General features: G+C 40.8%; 1 protein-coding gene across 1 annotated transcript in view; it reads right to left on the bottom strand.

The window, feature by feature from the left end:
• The window catches only part of KLHL29 (kelch like family member 29), a 423,334-nt gene that overhangs the window by 5,708 nt on the left and 411,547 nt on the right, over positions 1 to 6,079 (bottom strand). The gene's annotated exons all lie outside the window — the stretch shown is intronic.

The raw sequence follows: 6,079 nt of genomic DNA on the forward strand, positions 1-6,079 counted from the left end.
GGATCCAAGCCTACGGTCCACTCTTGTAAGGCAAGTGTTCTGTCACTCGGCTACAGCCTGTCTGGTTCCCTGGCATTTCTCACCAACTCTGGTGCTGCTTTTCCTTCTTCCTGATGCTCCAATCTCTTCCTATATGTGAAGCTCTTCTTTCTCTTACTCTGCTGTGACCATATTCAATCCTTACACCTCTAGGCAGACTCATCCGCTCCTCCCTTAGGCCCCTACTCTCTATCACCTGACCAAGCTCCCCACCAAATCCACCCCAAGCCTCTCACAAGTGAGGCCAAGCCAAATGGGGACGTTCTACAGATAGGGCCGCAATCCCTCGACGTCTTGCAAGATTCTGAGGAGGTACAACCAAGGTCATTTGGGAGCGGCCTGACTTGGCCTCTGTCTGCTCTGACCATTTGCAAGCTATGGAGTGCTGGGTCAGGCAACAATTCTTGCTGGCTTTCTCATTTGTTATGGCAGTGGCTGCATTTTAGTGAAAACAAGGCAGAATCTTATGAAGTGGAACAGTGGCTGAGCGAGGAAGTAACAGTTGTTAGCTCCCTGCCTGGTGAGATGGAGAGAGTCTAAGGACTTCACTGGGTGAAAGGCAGAAACTGCTTGAACTTCAGGCTCACTGATCTTGGCCGAGTCACATCCCTAGATTCCACCTCAGCATGACAGATAACAATGGCCTTTAATAAGAGAGTCTGTTTATACCATCAGGCATACCATATTTGGGCTGCAAAACCCTGGATGACCACTAGATATGGAAAGTTCTAACACTTAGCAGCCATCTAGTGATTGTCCAGTTGTTTGTAGCCCAGATCTAGTCTGCCTAATATTATTGTATCATCTTGGCAAATGGTAGTCCCACTGGTAGGCAGCAGTCACTGGACTCCAGGACCAAATGCTTACATTATGACAGACAATTTCATGGTCTAGCCCAGTGTTTCTCAACCTTGGCAACTTTTAAGATGTGTGGACTTCAACTCCCAGAATTCCCCAGCCAGCCTGGCTGGCTGGGGAATTCTGGGAGTTGAAGCCCACTCATCTTAAAGTTGCCAAGGTTGAGAAACACTGGGCTAGCCTATTAAATTGACCACTAAAAACAATGGAAGCCCTAATTAAATTGAATTTCAGGTGGGTGGAACTCTGCCAGCTTTTTTAACACTAAATTCTTATTATAGTGAATTTATATTCCCACTCCACCCTCTGTTTGGATATGTCACTGTGTAATTTTGAGTGGTGTTAACTGTTGAGTAATTTGAGCTTTTTGGAAATAAGGATTAAAATGGTATAAAATAAACCATATACTGCAAATCAATCTTAAGTTGCCCGGGTTTTGTATTTATCAAGAATTCTAAGTCTCTCCATTCTCTGATTACCCCTCTAGGGACAAGGGTGAGACCTATGGATATTCTTGTCATATACTGTATAAACATAAATTCTGGTGCAAAGGAAAAGATGGGCAGATCCCTACACAGAAGCTCCAAGTGAGAAGGAGTGTAGATCTGCTTGCTGGGAGGCATCGGAAAAAGCAGAAACACTTGAAGTAAATGATTTGATCATTCGCTAGTAAAGGAGGAAGGAAAGCATGAAATAAGTTAAATCCAAATTAAAAGTAGGAATGTTAGATCATTTCTATTATGCAATTTGCTTTCCTTCCCCCAATATATACATACCTGAAAACGCAATGCATTTTTCTTTCTGCTTATTGTCTCTCAGTTACCCAAGAGATCAAGATTACAATTGTATAAAGACAGACAGCTTTTAGATTTGTAGGCTTTTGAGCAACAGGCAGTGAAGAAGCACTAGTGCTTTCTTCGGGCTATTCATGTAAGGATTCTTTTTCATCCCTAATGGGCCATCTGTTCTAATCTGTAACAGTACCTCAAACTTCTCCTAACTTAGTAATAATGGAGCAGTCACCAGGCTTTCCTGTTTAAGAACAAGAGATTTTTTTTTTAAAAAAAGGAAACAAACATCCAACCATACTCTTGTATTGTTCAGAACAACCTGCATCTTGGTTCTCTGAAAGGTTTTCATGTGGCAGACTGGACCACAAATCTTATTTGCCTAAAAGTCACAGGAAAAAGACCAGTGATATGTATAAAGGTTGGTTCACTGAACATTCTGGAAAGTGACGTTAAATGGGCCATAAAAAATATTGCTTAGAAGGAAGCTGCAGGAGTTGACGAAATACAGCAGAACTATTTGAAATCGTATAAGATGAGGCAGTTAAGTGATACGTGCGGTTTGTCAGCAGGTACAAAAAACATGGCAGTGGCCAAGGGACTGGAACAGATCAATTTGTATCCCACTATCAAAAAAAGGAGGCGCTAAAAATGTTGAAGCAACTGAACAATATCACTTATCTGCGATAGTTAAGATAATGATCAAGATTTTGCACTCCAGACTTCAACAATACACAGTAAGAGCAGTGCCGGTTGGATCCCAAGGAGATGGTATTGCAAACCTGAGATAACGTTGCTATGTCAGATGGATAATAGAAAAGGCAAGGGAGTTCCAAAAAGATTACAGCTTCTTACTATGTAGACTACAACAAGTTGAGGACAGCCTTTCAAAACCATCTTATCTGTCTACTGAGGAATTTGTATGATTACCAGGTTCAGACCTGGGAAAGGAATGTGCAAAAGCTCTACGTGGCTAGATGCTATCCCTGATGACACAAGCATGAACGTACGCGAACTCAAAGAAGCAATTACTGACAGAGAGTCTTAGAGATATGATGTCCATTGTGTCAAAAAAACTGACAAATGACTGAACAACAAGCATTGGCCTGGACCTTTATAGCCCAGAATTGGTAGCCTTATCATAGTGGCGCACTGAAAGGCAAGACAGTGGCAAGGACTATTATTATGCATGTACAAAGAAATTGATAGGAAGCCTGGTCCAGAAAAATTCCAGGAGTATCCAAATGGAAAAAGATAAAATTCTGAGTTAAGCATCAAACAAAGAAAAGAAATCAACATTTCAACTGCAATCCTTAGAAATTTAACAAGAGCCAGCTCTTTGGCCCCCAATGCCTTAAACTTATCAGGCATACATAACTTCAGTCTGTGATCCACGTGTGGCTCTGTGGCACAAAGCTCCCCTCTATTCAATTCCACTGATTTTCAGTACAGGTAGTCCCCGGGTTAAGAACAACCGGGTTACAGATGACCCATAGTTAAGAATGGAGCCTATTGTAGCAAAATTCAAGTTAAATACACAACGATTTGAGTTAGATATACAATGGTTCAAGTTCGTTACACAATACTACTTATACAATATTAGAATGTAAAATTATCTCTTATTTCTTGGATAAACTCTCAAGTTGTTAGATTATTAGAGAAGTCCTCGTCTGTCAAGAGATTTTGGTGAAAGAATGACTGCATGAAAGCCATTCACATCCAAGTAATTTTAATAAGACTAAAGAACATCCCTAATTTTTTTTAAAAAAAACCTCACATAATTAATGGAATGAATTACCAAGGGAAGTTATGTCAGTTGTACCACACTGTTTGCTTCTGGTTTACAATCTTGAGAGAAAAAATATAATTAACTACTGCACGGACACAGTGGGGTTCTCCTACATTCAATTTCACTCTTGTTAACTCAGAGGAACAATGAAAATCCGTAATTAGCACAAAAGCAGCAGGAACACAGTGGCTGTGGCTGGGATTTGGCCTGTAATATTTTCTGCCTATAATGTAACGTTAGCTACAAGACAGCATTCTTCTTGCAACCAAGAGAGGGCACTCTTTAAATAAAAACAGGAGATAAGGTACAAAAACAGAAAATACGTTTCTGTTGTACGGTCCTTCCTCTCTTCGTGTCCCAATACTGAGAGTGGAAACAATCGTGCCATTTAAAAGCCAAAATCTAAATAAATCTGTAGATACAGGATTTAGGAAAGGGTATTATAAAACAAAAAGCCAAACCTTTTCAGAGTAAGAATTGGCTACTGGGATCCTCTGTACTCTGTGACCTGTTATGGAAAATTACTATACAGGTAGTCCTTGCTTAATGACCAGAATTGGGATTGGCAACTCTGCTGCTAAGTGAAGTGGTTGCTAAGTGAGAAATCACGTGACCACAACTGTGCTTTCCAGCTGGAAAGAGACAAGACTACTGAGATTCACCCCTTTGGCTTTTGTTTGCCTCCTAACCCCCCCCCCCGTGGAACGCTCGAGTGCTGCTTACTGTCTTCTGTGCATCAAAAGCAATGCGCTTGCGCCAGCAGCCTGGGGCTGGGAGCCCCGCGTGTGCTACACAAACAGTTTACAGCACTCTCTTGAAATCTCTCTGCTCCCTGGGGTGGGGAAGGGAGAAAAAAGCAATTGATTTCTGTAGGCAGTCTCTCCTTTGCAACCCCCCCACCCCCCGCAGAGCAGAGATTGGAGAAAAGATTTCAAGAGAGTGCTATAAGCTGTTTGCGTAGCACCCTGGGCTGCCAGTGTGATTGCATTGTTTTCAATGTGTGGAAGAGCAAACAGCATACTCTTTTGCAATCCCTTCCTCTCCAATCCATCTGCTATGTGTAGGGGGGTGGGGTTAGAAAAAAATCACAGGTCAGGCACAGGACAATGTGTACTGACTGCAAGGGTGATCGCATGACTGAAGGATGCTGTGAAGGACATAAATGGTCATAAATTGGATGTAAACTTATTTTTTCAGCACCATCATAATTTCAAATGGTCACTGAATGAGTGGTCAGTAAGCGAGGACTACCTGTAGTCCTACGATGGGAGCTGGTTGGTACCAAAAAACCTCTAAATTCACTTACTGCCTCAAATAGGTAATTAAAATAAATTACATTCTGTTAATGATCGATGCGTTAAAGTTTTGCCACAGTGCTGAACTTTTTCTTAGATCACAGCGAAGAATATTTGACTGTGTTAGACCCACTTCCGGGTCTCATTCCAATATAACATAACAAACTCACAGCTGAGTTTTTTGTCTCCCATTTCTCTTTCCTTTCTTCTTCGGGCATTTAGGGAGGAGTTCTGAAGCTTCTTGGAACAGTTTGAAACAGAGCAAACTGTTAAACAAAAATGGCGGTTTATGCAAGCCATAATTAATTAACAAGCCCATATATCCAATGATATTGCACCAGCGTCATCACGATTTGTGAGCTATACAAATATTAACATAATTTAACTTTTTCTTACACTCAGCCCAAACAGAAAACTGCAGATTTACTGCAAACCAAAGCTTAAAATTCTGTTCCTTACTGCCAAAATTGGGAGACAGAGATCAGCCTGAGGCCATGGTAGCAGGGAATTTGACAAGTTATCATCCAATCCATTTAAAGAATGCCAGATTGGAGATAGGAGCCTAAATATTGTATTGGAATATGGTTTCAGAGTTGTCTATTTTCTCTCTGTAATAGTTGAATCAGTACTGGAAGTCAGTACACATTAGCTTTCATTTACAATTCTGCCCCCAAATTCTAAAAATCAACACCAATTATTTTTGGACAATGGCCTGTTTTAATAAATTAATCAATTAGTGATGAGCCGTAAACTGGTGTGTGGGCATACCTGTTTGTGTGTGTGAGACACAGAGACACATTTCAATCAGATAAAGAGTTTATATGCTGGAGCTGAAAGGTAAAGAACCATACGTTGGGCTACATTCCAACATCTGGTTACGTACACCCCCAACTGATGTGACATAAGGTCAATGCTGCTCTTGTAATAAAATTGCACTTGTGGCTTTAAGTCACACATTTAAGCATGGACAAAACGTGGGCATAATTTTGGTCTTTCTCACATACAAGGTGACATTTGTAATACTGCCATGAGATGTCTACTAATTCTCAATCAGCTTTTGCCATCAAATGCTTTTAAAATGGCTATTTCTTTTCTGGGCTCAAATGTCCAAGCTGCACCATGAAATCCTGCAGTAACGGTAGTACTGCTTTGCTTACCGAAATTCAATAGTCATTTCCACTTTTAATCCTGCAATCGAAACGTGCTGCTTAAATAGGGTGTTGTTGATTCTGCTAAATGGGGCATTCCTGATGCAGTGGATTTATGGTATGTATGTATATGTATATGTTTATATTTATATAACTATGGAG

Source organism: Python bivittatus, unplaced genomic scaffold, assembly GCF_059951505.1.
Source record: "Python bivittatus isolate LINGU-HERP-01145 unplaced genomic scaffold, Pbiv_v1 ctg000020_np1212, whole genome shotgun sequence".
Classification (NCBI taxonomy): domain Eukaryota; kingdom Metazoa; phylum Chordata; class Lepidosauria; order Squamata; family Pythonidae; genus Python; species Python bivittatus.